Source organism: Haemaphysalis longicornis, unplaced genomic scaffold (assembly GCF_048455015.1).
Source record: "Haemaphysalis longicornis isolate Haplotype H1 unplaced genomic scaffold, Haemaphysalis longicornis Haplotype H1 scaffold_14, whole genome shotgun sequence".
NCBI lineage: Eukaryota > Metazoa > Arthropoda > Arachnida > Ixodida > Ixodidae > Haemaphysalis > Haemaphysalis longicornis.
In genome coordinates, this window is record NW_027526245.1 from 34,467,609 (window position 1) to 34,492,289 (window position 24,681).

The window sequence follows — 24,681 nt, forward strand, 5'->3', positions numbered from 1 at the left end:
TTAAGAGGAGCTGTTTTAGGTGCGACTCTGTGTTTGCTCGAATCTTGGCCAGCCACGATTTTCCTATATTAACTTCTATGACTGTTCTCCGACCTTTAATTGGACGTATATTTCCTACTAGCGTACGAGTTATTGAAGCATCACATGTGTGCTTGCGTAAAGCTTTTACTAAGCAGGCTTGTGGTGGTATCAGTGGCTAGTCTTTGGAACTCGAATTGCAAAAAATGAGACCGCGCTTGAGAAGCACGTATCAAAGCAGATGAACATATATCAAAAGGGGACAAGTTAACGAATTAACGACAAGCAGAATGTGATAATGAACTCTATTTTAAAGTTTGGCTAAGGCAGGAAATAAGTGTTACGAGTTCTCAGTTCAGATTACTGCCACACTTTTCTTGTTTGGGTAAATTATTGGTGCTTTTTAGGTGATGCGTCCCTTGCAGCTGTCGCCACATGCCTCCCTGGGGAGGTCAGCCCGGCAGCAGCTGCAGCTGGCCCATGAAATGTTTCAGGGGAAGTGCCTGCTGGAACAAGTGAGTACATTAATTTTTTTTTGCCTCACTCTGCACGAGCAGTAGGGAAAGAACAATGAAGTGCTTAAGAGGAGCTGTTTCAGGTGCGACTCCGTGTTTGCTCGAATCTTGTCCAGCCACGATTTTCCTATATTAACTTCTATGACTGTTCTCCGACCTTTAATTGGACTTATATTTTCTACTAGCGTACGAGTTATTGAAGCATCACATCTGTGCTTGCGTAAAGCTTTTACTAGCAGGCTTGTGGTGGTATTAGTGGCTAGTCCTCGGAACTCGAATTGGAAAAAATGAGACCGCGCTTGAAAAGTGCGTATAAGAGCTGATGAACATATATAAAAAGGGGACAAGTTAACGAATTAACGACAAGCAGAGTGTGATAATGAACTCTATTTTAAAGTTTGGCTAAGGCAGGAAATAAGTGTTACGAGTTCTCAGTTCAGATTGCTGCCACACTTTTCTTGTTTGGGTAAATTATTGGTGCTTTTTAGGTGATGCTCCCCTTGCAGCTGCCGCCACATGCCTTGCTGGGGAGGTCAGCCAGGCAGAAGCTGCAGCTGGCCCATCAAATGTTTCGGGGGAAGTGCCCGCTGGAACAAGTGAGCACATCAATTTTTTTACCTCACTCTGTACGAGCAGTAGGGAAAGAACGATGAAGTGGTTAAGAGGAGCTGTTTTAGGTGCGACTCCGTGCTTGCTCGAATCTTGGCCAGCCACGATTCTACGCCGAACACTAAAATTCTGAAGGCCACAAAATGAAAACAAAAGAAAAGAAAGAGGCATTTTTCTAAATACAATTAAGCCAGCCAAAATAGGCGAGGACCACAGCAGCCACAAAACTAAAATTGGTTATCCGACGCAATTTTATGCCTGACCTGCGCTTTTTAATGACCGTTGCAAAGTGCGCGACTGACCGACAGACAAAATCAAAGTGATGCAGGCCTGTTCCATGGTTCTTGAGCCCGCACAATCGGTTCTCTTTGGCGTAGCTTTCTTCTCCGTCTCATTTTTTGTTTCTCTTCTCTCCAGCAGCCACCCGCTCCTCTGCAGAATTGCATTCCCCTCTGTTTGCTGGCATCTTTCCTTGTTGCGCAACGGTCACAAGGGCAGTGTGCCGATGTTCATTTCTCCCGCTCAGCAGTGAATCGCAAACAAGGTTAGGCTGACAGGCCGAGGTTTCTACATGTGTTTGTACTGATCATGTCATGTGCGCCATGATTCGCATTGGCTAGCGGGAATCGCAGCAGTGGACTGCAGTACAAAGTTTGTTTTATAGGGCGTGATTGGCACCTGCACTGCATTATTCTTTGCGCATTTACCATTTTTTTATATGAAGGTTTGTTGCAAATCTGTCACCCAAAACTAGTTATAGGCGTAACTGTTGTGATTCAGGTTTTCCGGCGCTCACATTTTACGACACTCTTTCATAGGGTCCCAAAAAGGTTGTATAATCGGGGTCCTGCTGTAGTTTGGCCACAATAAGTCATTTAAAATCACCACTATGTGCCCATATTTGTCCTCGGCATGATCAGCCAGATGATGGTTTTCACTGCAGGTGCTCATTGACGCCCTACCTGTTAGAAGCTTATTTTTTCTAGATGTCTGTTACCAGAGATGGCAGCAATTGGAGCAACACACGGGGAGTTTGCATTGCTCTGAAAGCGCAACATTAGAACTTCATATTCACAAGCGCAAAATGACTAGAGAATGCTGTGATGACAATTTCAAATGTGGCTTTAAACGGGGTGTAATGTTCACCCAAATGACCCATGACAGAACTGCTCACCACAGTTGAGGTTCTTAACAGTGAGATCTTGTGTGTTTTTCAATTAATCACAGAAAAATAAATTGTTCACATCAAAAGACGTCAATGTAGTGGTGTGCTTTGAATTTTAAGCCTTTCTTATATTCACCTTAGGGAGTTTCATTGGCATGTAACAAAATCTTTTAGCGGTCAGCAACCGTGCATGTAATTTGTTCTCCATATTAACGTATGTTCTTGTTACAGGCTGGAGCTTCAAGGAAACTGAAGCTTCAAGCACGCTACCGCTGTTTGCCGTCAAAGATGGCAATGTAAGTAAAGAACCACACTACAAAAGCATTAAGTATCCCTAGGATACAAATGATTGCAAGAAATGCAAGGTTAAAGTATGGGTGGTGAACTTTACATGGCACTTATTCACCTATGGTTTTTACTGCACGCTACGTGCTTCTCTTTGTATAAGTGAAAGATAACCATGATAGAAATGAAAGAAATATTAACACTGAATGAAAATAAATAACCACAGCTGCGTATCCAAAGCTTTTTTTCTGTTTTGGAAATGCAGTTTTCTTCCTGGTAGCTCATACAGAAGTCTTGTTTACAATATCTTGGTGTTAAAAATGCCAAAATGATATACAATAGAGGAAGCTCTTTCAGGGGCTCCTATCAGGGGCTCCACCGGTAGGCCGAAGCTCTGCTGTACAAAGTGGACACAGCTCTTTTTCAGAGCATTGTGGAAACACATTTGCACGGTTTCTAGAGTTAAGGTTAACTTTTGGCGATGAACAGAACCTTTGCTTCGTGCATGAACAGCGCTCTAAGAAAGGCATTTTGCCTTTCGACTCGGCCGACTCGAAATTTGTAAAGCCAGTGTCTTAACGACCGCATGTGCGAGCACTCTAGGAGCCTGATTAATGGCACAGAAAGTCACTTGGTGCAGCACGTGCGCGATTGCAAGTGCACTCCAGATTTGAAAAATGTGTCCACTGTAAGGCGGGGTGCTTCGAAGAAGGAGCGAGAACTGGTAGAGGCCTTCTTGATCAAGGAAGGAGGACAGAAATTGTCACAGAATTGCGAGGTAATTTAGTGGCCGATGTCTCGGACGGGAGGAGCGACAAACAACTCCCCCCTGGATACGAATAGAGGATGTGGTTCGGAAGTTCTAACCGGCGATAGGTCCACGCCTGATTGGCCGCTGGCGTGAGGCACGCGACAGGGCACGGGATAACAGTTTCAAAACAAGGCACATTTACTTTCGCCACATACACAGGAAATCGTTCATTGGTCACAGATAGATGAGGGAGAGAGAGGGGATGATTATCATCCTTGGAGGTTGGTGTCCCTAGTCCGGGATGCCAGGGCCTGCAACATGTAGCTTATTTTGTGTGGGTTGCCTAAAGATTTCTTGTGGGCTTAAGGCAATGTGATCAGTGTCTTTAAACGGCCTGTAGCTGTTTATCTTGGTATAATTGTTGGGACAAAATGAAAACGCTCTCAGGCTCATCTCTTTCAGCAGGTGTATATTGTGACCCAGTTTTGTTGATCAGCAAAATGTTGAAGCTTATAATGTTGCCTTTGCAGAAATAGCACGGGACAGCGCCTGCACTGAGAACTACGTTGTAAAAAATATTATTGCAACAGGTATGCTACTCAGTTTCCTCAATTTATCTTTTCTATTTCAAGCGAAGGTGAGAGTGTGTTCATAACTATATTGTTGAAATTCTGTACAGATTTCCAGCCTGGAACGTATGAAATTCTGGCGCAGGGTTCCTCAGAAGGTGCTTAAGTTTTTATTGTTCATGAAGTGCATATTCTTGGCACAGTTCACAAGTACCTGCGTAGGCTCTGATCATATGCTAACCATTATGTTAAGTGTTCTGGTACTGCGTAATGTCTTGCTGTAGCCTTTTTGTCACTCTTCTTAACTTGAAAACCCAAGTACTATAAAATGAAAGCCTTTGCATTTTTGCAGGTTAATAACTACTTGTGACTTTGGAGGTGGTTCTATCAGTGCACCAGCTGATTGCTCAGAAATATGGGCAGAGGAGCCACAGGAGCTATGTGAGTATTTTTTTAGCACTTTATAATTATCGTGGATCGTTCGCCATTTTGCAGTCATCTCTAATTGCACGGAGGGAGAATTGCATGGCGCCGACCTCAGTGGCCTTCAGTGCAATCGGAAATAGTTAGCTGCATTGTTTTTGTCAGAAGCTGCCATTACAAAAAAGCCTACAAGCAAAATTGTTGCCAAAACTAATGCAGTAAGACGACATTGATCATGTTACAAAGGTCAGAGTGATTGCACCGGATCAACTGCAACACTATCAATTCTTCAACAAGCAACTACGGGCTTGGCAGCAAACAAACTTTATTAATCAAAAGCCACGGCTGAAGTTAGTCTCTCGGCCTTCCCAGCACAGCCCTCAAGGCCGACGCCGCGTCCCGGCCATCCGTCCGGCCACCGCCAGTTCTCACTACATTCTACCCGCAAACCCCGCGCTGCACCGTGCACACTGTCCCTCGGGCCGCGCGTCTTCTGGGAATCCGCGGGGTGTAGGCTTCCGTTGGCCGCGGCACTCTCGCCTACCTCTGTCCCCGAAACACATGGCCAGCCGACCCGGGTGCGGCAATGGAGGCGAAAACACTCGTTTCTACGCTGTACGGCTCCTATCGGTCCAAAAATGGCGAGCGGAAAAAAAACAGTTAAGGAGGGATATGAATTTCGCGACAGAAATGCACCATTGAGCCTTTGGTGGCAGTAACTGATAAGGAGATAGCGAGTTCTGTGGCGATCTTGGGTTTTTTGATGGGGTGCGTCGTTTTGCGTGGTCATTTGGCCTGCGTTGTTTTGGTGAATAAGTATTTATGGGAGTTCTTTCAATAACATTTTGTTGCAAGTCCCCTGACTGTCCTTGTCTTGCCTCTCCTCTTGTGTTAGTATGTTTCTACTAGCTTTTCCCTGAACATCATGAACCAACAGGCAGACTTTTACTTTACTTCACTATTTTATGTGCCTTACAAAGTGCTTGTACACCACTTATAACGTACATCACGGAATCTGCAACAACCCTCACAACGAGCAGTACTGCAGTGAAAGAAAACATGTGCTAGCAAGCCAAACTGCAACCCGTCTTTTCCCATTTCAGCATTTTTTGCCATCACCTAAACAAACTCAACTTAAAATCAGAGACACAGTGTTTAGTTCATAATTTTGTTTGCAGAACAGAAAAAAATATGCTGGTACTTCATTTCTGTTTTTAAAGTACTCCCTGTAATGTGTTTTCAGTAGACAAGCCTTGTATTCAGCAACACAAAGAAAATTCAGCACGGCAATGGTATGAGCCTTGCACTGCAATAAACAAACTTTTTTTGCATAAAATAACAAACAGCACTAATTTTCACCCAACCATACAAAATTGAGATGTGGCAATTGGGTTTTTCTGTGAAAAGAAATGGTTAACACCAGCCTCTTACTGAACGAAATGCATTTCAAGTTACTTTTAATTTTCAATATTCACATTAAAAACAGCGCAGGGACGAGGACGGAAGAAGTGACAAACTAGGGCGCTGTTAAGTTTGTCACGGCGCCCTAGTTTGTCACTTCTTCCGTCCTCGTCCCTGCGCTGTTTTTAGTGTGAATAATGTGTACCGAACTAGCCCAACGCCAAGCCTTAGTAATTTAATTTTCATATCTGTATGAGCACATCACCCCTGGCCATTTTGTGGGTGGCACCCTTTCATTGGGTAGCAATTTGCGGTTTTTAGTGTCCTGCAGTGAGTTCATTTTTTGTGTTTTTCTGCTTATTTTCTTTCCTGTAGGTGCATTTAGGTGGCGGAATAGAGATTCCGGAGGCGAAGTTATCGTATTTTACGAAAGTCAAGGACGACTTAAAAGTGACACGAAATTTGGCGCGCCATCTCTGGACGGCCAACGAAATGAAGTTGCGGTGCCTGACGGGGCAGCCTTGTCGGCGAATCAGCGAAAGTGTTGCCAAGTTACAGGCAACACCAGAAAAAGTGGGGGCCATTAGGAGTGAGTGGTATTGAATGTTTCTAGACTATACATATATGGCTCAAAGTGTTTAAAACAAAAGAGAGTGGAAAGAAATGCTGTTCTTTTCCAATGTCTATAGTTTTGCATATAGGCATGTTAATATTCTATCGAATTTGTTGGAGAATTCAGGTATTGAAGTCAAGAGTTTACTTAAAATTTGAAATTTTAAAGGCATATGTGATAATATCCAAATATAAAGAGTGATTTTAGGGTTGTGAAAAATAATGCCTGTAGTTTCATTCGGTGAATTTTGTATATAAAAACCCGCGTATAATACGGAACTGGGTATAATACGAGGTGTAATTCGGGGACAGCAAAATCAGAAAAAACGTTTTAATCCTCATATAATGCGAGGTAAAGAGCACAGAAAACATTTATTTGCACTGCATTTACCGTTCAGTCATCGTCAGGTTCGCTGCCGCTGTCTCCTGAAGTCGCCTTGTCGGAAATGTCTTCCCACAGAAAGTGGTCCTCAGTGCCATCAAGGGCGTTCAAGATGCCGCATTTCTTAAAAGAGCGACTGACGAGCTCCTCTGAGACGCTGGCCCACGCATCCGCGATCCACCCACAAAGCACCGTTGGAGAAGCCCGCGTCAGCCATCCGGCAGCTGTCACTTACGGGTCTCCTGACCTCATCTACTCTTAGTAGCAGGACCTCATGCAGTCTTTGAAAGGTTTGTTGATGCAAACGTCTAGCGGTTCCAGCTGAGATGTCATTCCTCCTGGAATGACAATGAGTTAGGTGCGGGGTTCGCGCAACAACTTCTTCACGAAATCGGCCAGGTGGCAGCGAAAGGTGTCCAACACGAGCACTGACGGGAACCCCCAACATTGCTTCAGGCCGCCGACACCACCCAGACTAAGCACCAGTTGCTTTCTCCACCCGCGAATGCTGCCTTCGGTGACGCCGAACTGCCGTCCTGCGGCGCAATTTCTGATGGTCTCGGCACATAAAATAACTTTTCTTTTAATTGCAGCCGAATACTGCAATCGTGCACCCGACAGCGCGATAGACTTGCGGTGAACGTGCCGATCCTTCGCGTGGTCAAAACAATCAGAATGGCGCCGCCTGAGAGAAGCAGCAGCCAGCTAACGCCACCGCAAGATGGCGCACCCTCCGCTGAAACCGAAACCGAAAGTGCAAATTTTCGGCTGAAAACTTTGGGATCCAAATATAATACGAGGCACAAATTTTTCATAGTAAAATTTGGGAAAAACCCTCGTATTATACGCGGGTTTTTACGGTATTCAAGCAGTCATGTCTGGCAAACACTACACATAAAGGAACCGAAAATGTACTACTGCATTTAATAATCCAACTGAAATTGTTTCAATGTTCTTTTTTGCAGATGTGGTCAAGAAATTAATCAGCCAAACTCCTTGTGATCGTCCTGCTGAGAAGCGAGTGGCGTCGGCGAGGAAGGCCCTGCGGGACCTCTTCGCCGACATGGCCCGCATACGCCACAAATCCCTTAAGGATGTGGCTGCCGCAAAGGAAAAGGATTAGTCCTGCCTCAAAATTCATCGAAAGTCGTCAAAATAAAAGTTATTGTGTTGTAATCTTGTTGAAAACATCTAGGAAATGTGTGTAGTTGCCTGTGGCAACCATTGGTTGTCTTTGGGTGGGTTCGAGATGCATATTCCAGGTTGGGTGTGCTAGGCGTTGCGATTGTCGATCTGACATCCCAATCTAGTGCGCCACTGTCTCCAGTATGTGTGAGTAACCAGTATGGCTATCATCCAGTGTGGCTAACGGCCTGTGTGGCGAGTATCCAATATTGCTAGTGCCCAGTGTGGCTACCATCCAATATGGCTAGCGTGCAGTACGGCCAGTGTCCAGTGGATGCTAGTGTGTAACACTGGTCCCATAACACAATATCCACTGGGCTAGTGCCACTAGCTTTTCCACAAGGGATGATAACTTTTTAAGCATTTGACGTGCCCTTGGACAGCCAAGAACGGTCGAAGAAGCCGGAGCCCTTGCAAGGTGCGCGCGTGTTCGGCGTGGCTGCCCGGTGGTGAAATCTTTGACCCAGAAATACAAAAAAGCGCTTGCAGTATTTCAAGACGTCCAACAATAACGCGAGGTTCCAGTAGATGGTGCGCAAGCAGTGGAACGTGGGAAAATTGAAATCCTTTGAGCGAACCTCCACCGTGTTTATCGTGCGAGAAGCGAGACGCGGTGAGAAGCGCGGGAGAAGTGGGCAGGCAAGAGAAGGGAGGCATTTACGTGGCAGAGGCGGTCGGTGACTATCATCTTTCGACAGATACGCTGACATTTCTTTTCTAGGCAGCGTATTTTTAAAATGACATATCATGCCTTTCTCGCTGATACATCTGATTAACGTTAAATATGTCAAAATACGTTTATGTGCCTGCTCTATAAAAACCAGATACATAATGGTGCATGAATGGAGAGGTCCCGCCATAAAGAACACGCAGGGGAGTGACGTAAGGAAATAGACGAAAAAAATGCGCAAAAAAATTCAGACCGTTGTCTACAAGTCGGCGCACACTCTTGTCTAGCCTGTCTTCATTGTGAGTTTTTTAGTCAGATTCTGGTATGAATGGCTAAATATTTTAAGTTGTTTGATTTATGTTTAGTTATTTGATTGTTTTGCAGTTGTGAGTTGCTTCATCTTCCAATCATGTTGATTTACACTAATACAGCAATTACAGTTGCCTCAATGTTTCCAATTTTGTACTTTTAGCGCCGTTTGGTGCGCTTTTTCTTATTCGTATTTTTTTCGTTATTTTCGGAGATATTTTATTTTGGTCTTAGTTTTGTGTAACCCGTGTATTAGATATCCGTGCATTTACTTCGTTATTCCACTTTTATCATTTTATTTTCATGTTCTTCATATCTTTTGTTTTTTTAGAATCTTATTTGACCGATGATTCCGATTACTATTTGCAGTTACGTCATCATGACGATTACACCTGTTAACTCCACAAAATGCGTATTTTTTGTGCGAAAGCAGGGCATTACGCAGTTGGCTGGTTTTCACGATTTTTTATTCGCATTTTCATTGTTCTTTTCGGGACTTTTTTAACGTGAACCTTCACTGCCCTCACTGATGCCGTTGTACACTAATACGCCCTGCAGGAAAGCCAACTTATTCTGACGATGATGATGAGTGATCGTGGTGGAAGTGAAAGAAAAAAAAACGCTTACCGTCGACGGAATCAAACATCGAGTCTCTCGCGTTGTGAAGCCGGTGTCCATCTTATTCCTCAATTTCGACATACGTTTGGAAAACTCAGACGACAATCAAAGAGTACGTCACGGGAAGAATGGCGTTGCTCTGCACGCCGTAAGGCTATTAGCCACGAGACGTTTGGCTTAACGACACTTCTTGGGGTTTATCACCTCAAACTGCAACCCACTCAAAAAAATTACACAATCTTCCCGTAGGGGAACCCTGAGTAGTATGTAGTATGCGAAGCAGCCATGGGGTCGATTCAAGTGCCCATTAGTTTTCAGTTCGTCGTTTCCATTAGGTTGAGGTACGTAGCTGCCGTTGATGATGATGGTTGGCTGTTAATGACGCAAGGCCAACTGGGTCAATAGCGCCAAAACAGTGGTTAAATATGAGAGCTGATAACGTAGACACTAAAATCAGTTAGCAAGAACACAAGTCAAATCAATGTAAGACAGTGAGGATGGCTGGTGTAAAAGGCCAGGTTGTGATGGTGCATGGCATGAAATAAGGCTTTGTAAAACTACGCGTGATAGGAAATGAGATGTAGAAACTTGATGTCACTGAGAAACTTAAAAGTGCGTTGCACAGGAATCACGGGATCACCTGCTAGAAAGAGTGCTGGGTGTAGTGGAATGTGTTGTCTGTAGAGTTGAGGGAAGTGCTTGCGTCTTGTTGTCTGGAGTGCTTAGCATGTAATGAGGATGTGAAGTACGGATAGGCCCTCCCCACACCTGCTACACAGGGGTCTTGGAGATCCAGTGAGCAGATGGGAGTGTGTCGCGTGTGTGGCCTATCCGTAATCTAGGTAGGGCAACTTCGATGAATCTGTTGTGTGAGTCACTAGAGTATTGTAATAAGTGTGGCTTTATTATGTGTAACTTGTTGTCTGTCTGTGTATTCCAGTCGGCTTGCCATGTTTTGCGAAGGTGTTGTCGGATGTGTGGCTTGAGGCCAGTGTAGGGTATTGTTGTTATGTCCACTGTGTTTGCAAGTGCAGCAGTGCCGGCCATTTCATCTGCGGTCTCATTCCCTGCGATTCCAGCATGGCCTGGAACCCAGCACAGGATTAGTTGAAAATTATTTGCATATATAGACATTATGAAGTTAAAGACAAGATTGACAATGTGGTTTTTCCTGGGTCTGTGTGAAGACAATGCACGCACAACGCTCAAAGAGTCTGTGAAGATGACGGACTTAGGAATTTGTTTTTTAAGAATGTGCTGAACGATGAATAAAATGGCATATGCTTCTGCAGAGAAGATAGTGCTGTGTACACTCATGGTTCTGCAAACAATAAAATTGGGACCATGAGCGCGGCACGACAGTGTAGTTGAAGTTTTCGAGGCATCGCTATAGAATTCGGCACATTTATATTTATCCTGAAGCGACAAGAAGTGCTGCAGAATCGCAGCTCTCGGAACCCTGTTTTTATCTATTTTCATAAAAGAAACATCACAACAAACAGGCTGCAGTTGCCATGGTGGTATAACGTCAGAAAATGATGGTGATGTACAGACATCTAAAAACCCAACGGAAATACCCGATGCTTCCTCTCTCACCCTCAGAGAGTAAGGCAAAGAAGCAGATGGACGATTTGAGAATAGCTGGGTTGTAGATGTATCGTTGAGGACACGTTTAAAAGGATGGTGATTGAATGATGAGACCTTAAATGCATATAATAAATCTATGTACATTCGTTGATGTTCCAGGCACCATTTGTTACTTTCAGCGTACATACTCTGGGCCGGGCTAGTGCGGAACGCACCACATGCAAGGCGCAGGCCCACATGGAGAACTGGGTCAAGCATTTTTACTGCTGTTTTTATGCCGACACATACACAACACTACCGTAGTCTAGCCGAGACCCGAATAAGGCGGTAAAGACGCGAAGAAGGAGTTCTTTGTCTGCACCATAGGACTGGTGGGAGAGGACTTTGAGAATGTTTGGTGTTTTCAGGCATTTATGTTTAAGTTGTTTGATGTGTGGAATAAACGTGAGTTTTTCATCAAATATGACACCTAAAAACTTGTGCTCCTTTTTTACAGGGATAGAAGCGCGATGAAGGGTAATCTCAGGGTCTGCCTTAATCCCGCGCTTGCGGGAGAGCACAACACAAGTACTCTTTCCAGGGTTCAGTTTAAAACCGTTTGTGTCCGCCCAGCCAGCAAGTTGGTTCACTCCAAGCTCGACTTGGCGTTCACAAACTGAAAAGTTACAGGACTTAAAAGATATTTGGACGTCATCTAAATATACAGAACAGGAAATGGTTGGTGGCAATGCCTTCCGGAGCGAGTTCATCTTAACAATGAATAGTGTGCAGCTCAGGACACCGCCTTGAGGAACGCCATTTTCCTGCACGTATTCATTGGAAAGTGCACTGCCAACCCTCACTCGAAAGGTCCTTTCCGACATGTAACTAGCGAGGTTGTTCAGCATGTTGCCGGAGACACCAAACGACTTGAGGTCACTCAAGATGCCGTACCGCCAGGCAGTGTCATAGACCTTTTCCATATCGAAGAAGACTGTTATGCAAAACTGATTATGGATAAAGGCATCTTTTACATACGATTCCAACGCAACCAGTTGATCGTTGGTGGATCTCCCAGCCCTGAAGCCAGCCTGGCAGCTGTCGAGAAGACCATTGTACTCTAAGAAGTACATGAGTCTCCTATTGATCATCTTCTCGAACAGCTTACACAGGCAGCTTGTGAGGGCGATGGGACGATAACTTGCGGGAGAGGAAGGGTCCTTCCCCTCTTTCAGAAAGGCCACTACGATGGCCTCCCTCCATGACCTTGGGAGGTGCCCCGAAAGAAATATTTTGTTGTAGAGGTGAAGGAGGGTTTCAAGTGTGTCTGTATGCAAGTGTTGGATCATAGTGTATGTAATGTTGTCTGCGCCTGGAGCTGAAGGTTTACATGTACTAAGTGCGATCTTCAGCTCATGCAGTGAGAAGGGGGTGTTATAAGATGACGTCGACTTATTACTGTCTCGCAAGGACTTCTTCTCACAGGATGTTTTGTGTTTTATGAAAGTGTTGGTGTAGTGCGCTGAGCTAGACACATGTTGGAAGTGTTGTGCGAGTGTGTTAGCGTGGTCTTCCAGTGTGTCCCCTGTTGTACTAACCAGGGGCAGGCTGTGTGTCTGTTGTTCTTTTAGTTTACGTATTAGTGTCCATACTTTTCGCGTGTCAGTGTATGAGTTGATGGAAGTGAGGAAGGTGCGCCAACTCTCCCTTTTCGCCTCACGACGCACTCGCTTCCCAAAAGCCTTTGCCCGTTTAAAAGAAATGAGGTTATCTGACGTGGGGTACCGGCGAAGGACACCCCACGCCTTGTTCTGGGCCTCTCGCGCCCGCCTACAGTCCTCCTTCCACCACGGCCTCCTTTGGTTGCGCGGAGCGCTGGAGGCGTGGGGAATGGACTTTTCGGCAGCGTCGCGTATGTGTGCCAAGATGAGTTGCGATGCTTCCTCCAGGTGTAGGTGTTCTATGGTTGTGTGGTGTAGTTTAGATGTTTCTGTGAATATACTCCAGTTTGCTTTTGATTCATTAAACCTGTTATGGGAAGATGGACTGCATGGGCCTTTACCTATATATGTTAGGGAAGTGGGGAAATGGTCACTACCATATGGGTCAGTGCCCACGCCCCACTCAACACATGGAAAGAGAATTGCAGAACCAATAGCCAAGTCGAGATGTGGGTATGTATTATGTCCTAAATTATGGTATGTAGGCTGGTTTTTGTTGAAAAGGCATGCTCCTGAAGATGTAAGAAACTTCTCTATCAGGCGACCTCGGGCATCCGTGCGAGAAGAGCCCCAAAGAGAGTTGTGAGCATTAAGGTCGCCTGTTAATATGTATGGTTCAGGCAGCTGGTCAACCAACGCCTCGTAGTCAGAGCTCGAAAGTGCAAGATCAGGAGGAATATATATTGAGCATACCGTGATCAACCTATTAAATAATATTGTTCGAATTGCTACAGCCTCAAGGACAGTGTTCAGAGTGACAGGGTGGCATGCTAGGGATTTCCAGGCTATTATGGCTACACCGCCCAAAGAGTGTGTGCAGCCAACCCTATCCTTTCTGAATACCATGTACCTATTTAAGAAATTTGTGTGATTGGGATTCAAATGCGTCTCCTGAAGACACATCACACTTGGCTGGTTCGAATGCAATATCTCATGGAAATCATCAAGATTTTTATTGAGGCCTCTACAGTTCCATTGAGTAATATTTTCTCTTCCCATTATGCAGATTTAGAAGCTACTGAAGTCTGTGTGTATGTGTGTTCATGTGTCTTTCGGGGCTGTTACTCTAGTATTTGGCTTTTTGGGCCTATCTGCTGCTGGCTTGGGTGTCGGAGGCCGCTCCTTGCGCTGCGATGCAGGCAGGAACGGCCCGACATCCATCTCGTCGTCGGATGTCCGAGGGTTGCCCGACGGACCGGGCCCCCCGGACTTGGCCCCCCTTTGGGAGGTCTTTGGTTTGAGTAGCCACCGCCGCGGGCGTCGGGGATGCCAGAAGTGGCACGGGGGGTGCGGTGGCGGTGAGCGCCGATGCGGGGCCCGTGGTGTCCATCAACTCGGTACCCTCCAACGCACTGGAGGACGCGGAGGCGGAGGCGGGAGCGGCACCGGTCCCAACAGGAGTGGTTTGCACCACAACCGCTGCTGCCTCAGTACGCGGCGTGGTGCCGGGTTGGGCTGCGTGAGGCAACCCAGCGGGGGGCGGAGGTGGGACCAGGTCAGACTCGCTGAACTGGGTCCCTGGGTCCCGCGTCAGCGTACCTCCCCAGGGGGAAAGGGGCGAACCTCTTCCGCGCCTCCAGGAAGGTGATGTTCTCAGTTAGCTTGATGTTGATTATCTTTTTTTCCAGTTGGAACTTTTCACACCTGCGGGAGTACGCTGCATGCGGCCCGCCGCAGTTCACACAACACAGGGTATCGGATGGACAATTGTCGCTTGGATGATCATGCGCCGCGCATTTCGCACACGTCGTTCGGCCACGGCAAGAGTTTGTAGCATGCCCCAACCGCTGGCACTTAAAACAGCGCCGCGGGTTCGGGATGTACGGACGGATGGAGCAACCGATAAAACCTGCATTTATGTGTTGTGGGAGTACTGCGCGGTCAAAAGTCAAGATAATGTGCTTGGTGGGAATCTCCTTGTCGTCTCTGCGGATAGTGATGTGTCTCACGGCAGTGATGCCCTGATCAAGCCGGCAAGGAGATCCGCATCCGTTTCGTTCAAGGGATCTGTCTCGGATATCACACCCTGCGAGCTGTTGAGTCTCCGATGGGGTGTGACCCTGATGTCGAGATCAGCCAGTCTAGTCTGAGCTAAAAGCTTTGCGGACTGCTGCTTGTCATTTATTTTGATTAGGAGTTCACCAGACCTTTGTTTTTTGCAATTATACGATTTTTCTATTATGGCTTCAAGATACTTGGCGATCAAGAAGACTGACTGAGATGCAAGAGGGTGGGTTGGATTGAGGGACTCCATGACAAGGAACCGAGAGTAATGATCTGGTTCAGGAAATGTCAAAGATGGCAATGGGGGAAACGATACTTCGGTGCGGCCCCTTTTAGGGGGCCGATCACGGTTGGGGGGGTTTTAGACAATACCATAAAGCATAGTATAAAAGCAGGGAGACGGGGGTACTTTCTCCTTTGACCTTACCGTGGTAGTCAAAGAGGTCCCGGAGCTCCCTGCCTGGTAGACAGGCAGGGAGCCCATCGGCCGGAGCTTGACCAAGGCTCCGACGGCCACCGTTTACGGCTTCTACCCTTCACCTTTAAACACCTCGCCACGGTTGGACACGGCTCATGTTGGGAGCTCGGGGTCCGCGGTGTCGCTGCTCACCGTCACCATGAATACTCAAGGTGCCCCGTGCGGGGACGTAGCTGCCGTTATATTTACCGTTTGGTTTCCATGGTAACTACCGGATTTTCACTTACCGGAACTACGAAATGGGAAATTGCGTTGACCCCATGGCTGCTTCGCATACTACTCATAGTTCCCCTGTGTTAGAGTGAAGAGGCATTAAAGAGAGAGAGAGACGTTGTACGTGGTATGAACTTTTCTTTATTTAGGCATTATCATCATAATGTTCAACGTAGCTGACGTGGAGCAGTGGTTGGTGTTCCGCTTTGATTATGACCGCCTTATGGTCTGTGAAATGTAAAGTCAAGGGCATTTGTAGTGGATGAACCCTAAAGTTGCTGAAGATGAGGTCGATGCACGTTCCCCGGATGTTTGTGGGCCGCTTGTAATCACGGCCCGCCGAGACTCGCCGACACACGCCGCTGCCGACGACGATAAAACGTCGAAGGCGCGTGAAGCGTGCTCGTCTCGTGCCGGCCCAAGAAGACACCGGCAACACTGTCGCTCCAGGAGCCCTTAAAGGGGAAGACACCACCAGGCGTTCAGCAAGCCGAGCATACAGAGTGGGGGTGTGGACGGCGCACCAACAATAACAAGGGAGGGACATAGCCCCGACCATGAGATGCTTCACATCTAAAAGTTGCTCAGTGAACGCCAAGCAGCCAAGCGATTCGTGCCTACACTCTAAACACATACGGAGTGCACACCTGAGAGTTGCTGTGGGTATTCTAGGAAAGTAGTGCGTACCTCCAGAGTATACACATACTAGCAGTGTGGTTTGGCCAACCAATAAATCCACCACGAGAAAGTTTCGTGTTTAACTGTCGCCGTCGTTAGAAGGAGGGGTGCATGACTTTTTTTTAATTTATTCTTTTATTTTGGGGGAGATGCACAAGATGCATACTTTTAATTTCATTGGTTCACTTTTACACCTATGCTTTATTGTTGTATTTTTTCGGTATGTAAAATTCTGTTCGTCAAATTACATACATTCCTGCTGTTATAGCATGTTTACGTGTTAACTGCACCAGTTATGCGATTTTATGACAATGGAGGGCGTTGAACGGCTGACCAGTTTTCCCTGTTTTTTTTCGTTTCGTTTATTTTCTGGGCTTTTTATTTGTATTCGTTTTAATTAAGAGCTGTATGAGATCGGATGTTTAGGACGCAGATTTCTCATTTCGTAAGTTCACTTTGACGAATTTCGAATTTTTTCAATTTTTTTATATTTCCCGGATTTCGCAAATTCCGTTCGCTTAACTGTTATAACGCATATGCCTACTCCGCCAATTATACATGTTTGGGTAAATGTATGGTGTTGCATGGATGGGGCTGCGGAGATACCCTGCAAAGAATGCGTGCACATGAAAATTGTGTTGTTTCGTTGAGATGAACGCACCGCTCAAGCGGGTAGGAGTAGGTTTATTCTCGGTTACTTCGTTTTTCGTTTTCTTTGCGTCCTCGTCTTTATACTTTGTTTGCTTTTAATGCGTTACTGCTACGTTTTTTTGCACCGCGTTCTTGTCTTTTAAATCACGTCGGATTGTATTGTTTTACGCTAAAGTTTCTGCGCGCTCGCACTGTTCTTTAGCCACCAGTTCAGAGCAAAGGGATGGACATTTGTCATCATTGCTGAAACGAGCGCTAAGCTAAGCATGTGTATTGGTTGAAGTACATGGTCTGTATATCCTGTGAAACAGTCCCCCGCCCCACAACCTAAGCAAATGGTTCTCAAACGGCATCCGTGAAATGGTGACGTAAGCAATAACACGAATAGTTGTATATATTATCGCTAACATTAACTCCGCACTGCTGTTCCGATGCCCTAGATGTCTCTTTTTTGCTACAACATACACGCGTGTTGTTCTTCACCTACAACATGAACACAGTCTCGAGGCGAACTGTGCGGTAACGTGTGGCATTGGAGGCTGCCAGAGACAGTACAAAATTATGGGAACCTACAGGAGATACGTGTACCGCGACCACAAGCAATGGCTTTCGTCGAATGAGCGGGAACCCCGGCCGGACCTTGTGCACTCTTCCATGCACGACGACCTTGTTGGTGCCAGTGGCTCAGATGTAGGCGCTGTGTACTCCAGTTGTACGGCAGAAAGCCCGCCAGAATCGCTCAAGAGCAAGAGGCCGTCGCCAAGGAGGCATCAGACCATTTCTCATACAGGAGTTGGTCTGTGATGTGCGGTAATGGATCACCAAGCTTTTTTTTATTTTGGGGGGGAGAAACAGAAATTCCCCCATACTAATTGTGAAAAGCTGTTTCTTGATATTAAGGTCCTGCTTCAGTCATCGTTGCGGCGTTTTTCCACGTACATCAAGCAAGAGCTCGCCGCATGCTGCAGTCCTGTGCCGGAGCCTTTAGCGCATATCTTTGATTGAGCATTTCTTCAAGAAATGTTCGATGGCATTCGCTCTCAGTACCAATGAACTAAGTACGCTAAAGCCACTCTTCCTTACACAGAGCCACATCTGTGTAGCTATGCAGCTGATGGTCCTTTCTCAGCGTCCCTTCAGTACATTTCCATTGCCGGTGTTTTGCGTAACTTTGCCCAGTGCACGGATGCTTTTACACAGCTTAAAGACACTGATGCCGCCGAAACTAAAATTTTTCTAAGCTTTTGAGACGGCACTGTGTACCAAAAACAAATCGCTGGAAACCTTGCTGTTGAAAATGAAACGCTTGTGCATATCTTGCTCTACTCAGACGAGCTATGGATTGCAAACCCACTTAGCACTGCCAGGGGCAAGCACACGCTTTTTGTTGTGTACTACAGCATACTGAACATACATCCAAGGTATCGCTCCCAGTTGAGGCTCTTGCACATCGCTATTATTGCGAAATATCATCATGTGCAGAAGCATAGCCTACCACAACTCTTAGGCCATTCTTTCAGGAAGTAAATGAGCTGATTGAATGTATGGTTTAACGCGCCGACGCAACACAGGCGATGAGGCGCGCCGTAGTGGAGGGCTCCAGATAAATTTTGACCACCTGGGGATCTTTAACGTGCGCCGAAATCTCGTACACACGGGTGTTTTTGCTTTTCGGCTCCATCAGAAAAGTGGCCGCCGCGGCCGGGAATCGAAAGCGCCACCTTGTGCTCAGCAGCGCAACGCCTTAGCCACTGACAAACCACGGCGGGTGACAGGGGCTCTTCTAATTCTTGCCTAACCTCATTCTAAACGTGGCATTAGTGAAAGGAAATCGTCTTTAAAATCCTCAATTCTCGGAGACGCGGGGCTGAAAAGCTCGGTATAATGCTCAACGAATGCCCGCTTTATAACCTCCCGCTCATTAGTCAGCTCTCCTTGCCACACAATTCCTTCAACCTTTTGCATATTTCTTTTCGTTACTTAAGGCCCTGCTAATAGGCGTTTCCCCAGCCAGAAACCTTTCTCTCCTCGCCCTCACCGTTGCTCCTTGAAATCGCTCTTTATCTAGAGAATCGAGCTTGCTTTTTATCAGTGCTGTGTCTTTGATAAACACACCCGGCCTTTGACACTCAGGGATTATTACTTGCCTCAGATTATTTCGAAGCTTAGTTTCTTCTTCTCTTTCTAAACGAGTCAAAAACGTCCCCCTCTCTATCGCACACATTTTGCTTTCCTGCTTAAACGACTCCCATCTGCTCCCCCAGCTTTCTTTTTCCAGCCTTGTGTTCCTGTCAAAACTTCCTCCCACCGCGTCGTTAAACTTGTCATCTTTTAAAATTTTTGCATTGAACTTCCATAAATTCCAGTCAAACTTGTTATAGCCTTCTCTCCTCCCTCCCAAATAAAAGAGACCAGACAATGGTCGCTGAACGCAGCATAATGAACCGCTTAGTTTTTACACGACGGCACTAATCCATGGGAAACGTAAATTCTGTTCAGCCGGGCATCGCTGGCTTCCTGGAAATGCGTGTACCGCTACTTTGCTGCGCAGTGAGCCACATCTGTTAAATCATGCTCATCCAGTACGTTCTGAAGTAGTTGCGCACTCGGGTCCCTGTTCCGCGTTAAGCCTGCTCTGTCTTCTCGCGTGAAGACGCAGTTAAAATCGCTGAGCAGAACAATGTTGTCTTAATCCTGCAATTTGCTCGCTATCGTTTAAAAAAAAACACCTTTCTTTCATTAACCTTATTCTGGGCGTACATGCATATTACAAAAAACTGGATCCCACAATAAGACATTCCACACGTCACTCGATGACCAGATTCACAAGAAATAAGACATTTCACACGTCACTTGACGACCAGATTCACAAGAATAAATTTTCCCTATTTCAATTCCTACTGCATTCTTAACAAACAGCAGCCAACAGACGTCCCAAGCGCATGGCTAACACAGACACTATTCGCCCCGAGCGCGAACACAGTCGGCCCCTGGCGGCGGCGGGACGAACCGCTCCTAGTGTGGATGGCGCTCTCGCGTCGTCTGCTTTTTCACGTTGCGTGCGGCGCAAGACGCGTGCTGCACACGACAAAACAACCAATATGTGTGCTCGTTTGGCAGTAAGCAATGACATAGTTACCACTGCTTGCGCATTTCCTCTAGAAACGCAATAATCAGCGGCCGTTGCGGGTAAATGCGCTGGTTTAATTCCACGAAACAACTTCGCCGTGGTCACCGCTTGAGTGTGAAACGTGTTATAAACATTGCTTCCACACATTGCACTTTTCTTATTGTTGAGTGCACTCGTCTGCCGTTTCGGGAACGTCGAAGGGTGCTTTTTGAAGGTGGCGTGGTGATTATTTAAAGTACAAAAGTTTAGTACGCGAAACGGGTAAGAAGCGACAAGACCTGTGCATGCACGTGCAAATTCCACACCGTTGTAAAATTGCGCTGTGTCCTCATAGAAAGAAGAAACAAACAAAAACGTTTATACTGCACACGACCCGTGCGCTATCGCCCATACATTACCGGACACGTATTTTACACCCGCAAGCGCCTGTGTGATCGTGTCCTTCCCGTGCCTTTTCTAAAATAAATACCATTTTTGGACAGTCGTTGTTTATATTAAGGAGGAGGAATAAACATTTATTCAACTATATCGAGTTGCTAATTTTACATATTATTTAAAATACGTTTCTATGGATGCGCAAGAGTATTTAGGGGGGATTTTTCGGTAAAATTAAGCAGTTGTGAGTTTGCGTCTGTCATGTGGCATTCCGTGTGTCATTTTCACCTTGTCCAGAAACGTCTCACTCAGCATAACCAAATGCCTAATATGGTCACGTCTTAACCTTTTAAGTGGACCTAAGTTTAAAGAAAGAGGAGAAAACGCGTAATATAATGCACGTTGTTGCCCACATGTGTGAGGGGTGTACGTGTGCCATGACTCACTGTTTTTTTTTTAATTTTTTTCCCACAATGCTTGCTTTCAATACAATTTTGAAAAAGGCGAGCAACAGTTCCTGGACAATTTGGGACCAAAGGGGGTTAATCAGTTTTGAAAATACGTGTTAAAATACTGCTTTTTCACCGCTACAGAACACGACGCCTAGTGTAGTTTCGATTGCAAGTAATAGTGATAACCATAGTTTGGCTTTTCGCGTTACATGCATTCTCTTCTCGCTGCTCTTGCAACGTTGGCAGGACCCCCCCCCCCCCTTTCCCGAAAAAAAAAAAACGAAATGCACAGAATTTTATTTTTTAACCAATCCTCAAGAAGTAAATGCCAACACAAAGCCGATATTCTTTTTACAAAACAAAGTAGTTACCGGGAACCCGTTGCGCTGATTCACAACGAGAAATAAAAAGGAAATGTTTTACTACATCTGCAACAGCGCAACTTCATTTATTGCCATCTTTAGGGTTCGTAAGCAACCTTATACGCAAGAATGCAAACACATCTCACTGTTGCAGGCACCTGTTAGATTTTAAAAGGAACGCAAATGGTCAACAGAGCAGCCGTAACAGAAAATTTGTGCTCACTGTGAGGTCCCAGAAGCTTGGTTTGCACACTGTAAACCTGCTTGTCACTTTGCGAAAACCTAGCTAAATATGAGATGTTGATTGTACTGCGTGCGTTGACAATTCAATTCGCAAGTTCACTTGCGACGAAAGCCGTAAATAAGTGATCCGAAACCGTTATTCATCAAACCTCTCCTGTGAACAGCACCCTGGGACGAAGGCGAGACAAGGCTGCTGCTAATGCTGTACTCCCAGTACTGCAACGAAATTGGCCCTTTAAAAATGTTTCGAACAAAGCGGGCAATGTACCAGCAAGTTGCCAAAAAAATCTTGAAAATTCTGGGGATACGCCGCTCAGCCGAGCAATGCGACTCGCGCTTGAAAACCATCATATGAAGAAAAAAAAATCGGTAACAAAGAACAGAACATCAGGTCGAAGTCGCTGCAGGGTGTCCTACATAGAAGAATTTGCAAAGATTAGGGCTCTGGATGACAGTAGTGAGTTAGACGTCCTCCGGGGTGTTGGAACAGTGTCCTACAAGGCCGCAGCTGTCGATTCACCGAGCACCAGTGCTCAGACAACAGACAGCTCAGGGAGTGCTGACCCGAGCCCTCTTCCGTCAATTCCAGACGGAAGGGGACTCCAGTGGGAGCAGCAGTTTGCCGGAAACAGAAGGCACGCAAGCAAAAAGACCGAAGAAAGATCGCGCAACTCGACCACGTACGGGCCGAATGCAAGACATGGCGTTCTTTTTCCAAGAGATGAGGAAAATAAATGAAGAGCGCGAGCAGAAGAAGGAAGAGCGAGAAAAAAGGCGAGAGGAGAGACACCAAGAGCTCCTTCAAGCCCATCAACAACACATAGCGGCACTGAGAGATCTTGCCAGGAACGACGAGGTCATCTAGAGCAACTTTTTCGCTTTATGAAAGGAGCAATAAACTTTGCGAAGATGTCTTTGCGCATGTTTTTACAGGGTGGTGTTTTCACCTGCTCACGTCAGTGACGAAGCTGCTGTGCCAGGCCACTTCTTTTCAGTTCCCCCAGGTGTCGAAGTGAGCTTTCACGCTCTGTCAGTGGCTGTCGGTTTGCTTCCAGCTCAGCACGGTTCTCCCTTATGTGCAGAGCCAGGTCCTGCCTTCTTTCTTCTCTCTCTTCGTCAGTGAGCAGGTCATCCATATCTGTGTCCCCAGTGTTCAGGCAAATATTGTGAAGAACACAGCAGCCTACTATGAACAGAGTAATCTTGTCGACTGTTGTGAGCTCCACGTACCGGAGCTGCCGAAACCTCTGTTTAAGCAGGTCAAATACATTTTAAATCACGACCCTTGACGAGGTATGGCGGTCGTTGTATGTATTTTTGTCTGCGGTCATGTTGCCGTAGTTTTTGTACGGTGTAAGCAAGTGTTCCCGGATGGGGTATGCAGCGTCCCCGAAGATGTGGTACCTGTTGATTTCGCAAAGCGTAGGCAAATCCTCTTGCACAGGCGACAGCTTCAGGATTCTTGCGTCATGAACTTTGCTTGGGGGGCCCGTGAAAACGCCCTGGAATCTCCTGTCTGAGTTGCAATTCCCTGCATGATAGACACCTGGTCGTGCTTATTTATGTAAGTCGACCTGACTTTGTTGACTGGGCAGCGCACGGGGATGTAGGTGCCGTCAATGCACCCAATGAAGTTTGTAAATCCTGCAAGCTGCAAAGACAGAACGTATGCAAGTGTAGGCTTATACGTGGCATTCACACGGCCATTACTGTTTGGTAAAACACATAGTCAGCGAGTGCACCGGTGCACATAGGTGAAAGTGTGCTACAATAGTCAGGTATTCATTGTGTTAATGACTGGTTAATTACTTTTTTATTGCAACTGGTGCTGATTTTTTATTACTCAATATATTTTTTGCATCATACTTTAAATACCAAATCGCAAAAAAAAGGAAAAACCACTGCTCACTTTCTTGAAATCCCTGGCCAGAGCCTCCTTGTCAGGTGCGAAGTAAATGATTTCTGGGGCAATGGCAACCAGAAACCCAAGCACCCTGTCAATGACGGTGAGCTGCGTGGAGTCTGCCATGTTGAACAGCAAGGCAACCTCCCTGATTGAGGCCTGATATTTGAGCGAAGATTATGTTAAAGTCGTGTCAGTATGATTCTAACGAGGCAATCTTTTGAATGAACCAAACGCGTTTTCTCTTCAGGGCTCTTTAAGCTTAATTAGAAATTTGTTTGCAAACTTGAAGAATGCTTGCAGTAAATTTTCAAACAACTTAAGCAACGTGAACCTTGCAAGTTTTATAGGAGGGTTGCATTGTTGCTGCGCATTCAGGTGTTGCGCTTGTCATATTGGGTCCCATGCTATTTGTGTGGTCGTCCCGACTGACCCAGGCAAAGATCGCATAGTGTCGTCCTCAGTCGCCTTCTTGTGAAAAGGCTAATTATATTGTTCTCAGCAGCAAGAACCATACGAAAAGAAAAAATGAACAAGACAAAACTGTCACCGAAATTAAGTTCTTTCCCACGAAAAAGGCAGTAAACGGCCATTGCAATAACACGAAAGAAATCATAACAAAATTTAGACTGGTTACTCTAAATGAATTGAAGAGGCAATTGAAGTCCTTCGGTAAACAACTACCAACTGTGCAGAAAACAGTTTACTGAGCAAAAGTCATTTCCTTGACCAAAAGCCATGCTCTAGCCCCTTAGAAATGCTTGGGAATAGCCACCCCGAAAAAGAAAAAGTGTGGCTGCTTTAAAGTAGTGGTGTAAAACAGATTTTCACGTAAGCAGGCGGCTAAGGGCCAGCCAGTTATGCAGAGACTTAGCGTGTCAGGGTGTCTGCCAACTGGGAAAATTTGTCATTCTTACAGATGTTTAGGTCTGGAAAAACTGAGGGAAAACTAATGGAATTTGTGCTTCTATCAGGCAAAATTAGTACAGTAAAACTCCGGGATAACGAAATCCCTCGACTACAAAATTCCTGCAGAAATAAAATATTTTTGAATCCAAGGCGAACGTCCACAGAAGCACATGTATCTGAGAAGGATGATGTGTACACATCTAAAAACGAAGCCCTGAGATCCGAGGCTCGCTCTTTGACTAAGCAAAAAAGGCAGAGTTACATGGGCGATTTACAAAGAGCAGAGATGTGGATGTGTTGTTAAATACAGGATAGAAAGGATGGTTGTTCAGCGATGAAATTTTAAAAGCATAAAGCAGGTCCATGTACGTCCGTTGGTTCTCAAGGGACCGCTTGTTACTCTCGACATACAAACATTTAACCGGCGAGTGCTAAAAGCCCCCTACGAGCGACGTAGCCCCAAGTGAAGCACTGGGTCAAGCAT

General features: G+C 45.9%; 1 pseudogene; it reads left to right on the forward strand.

The window, feature by feature from the left end:
- The first annotated feature begins 428 nt into the window (after positions 1-428).
- On the forward strand, positions 429-22,250 carry LOC144164842 (uncharacterized; annotated as a pseudogene).
- Positions 22,251-24,681: the final 2,431 nt, after the last annotated feature.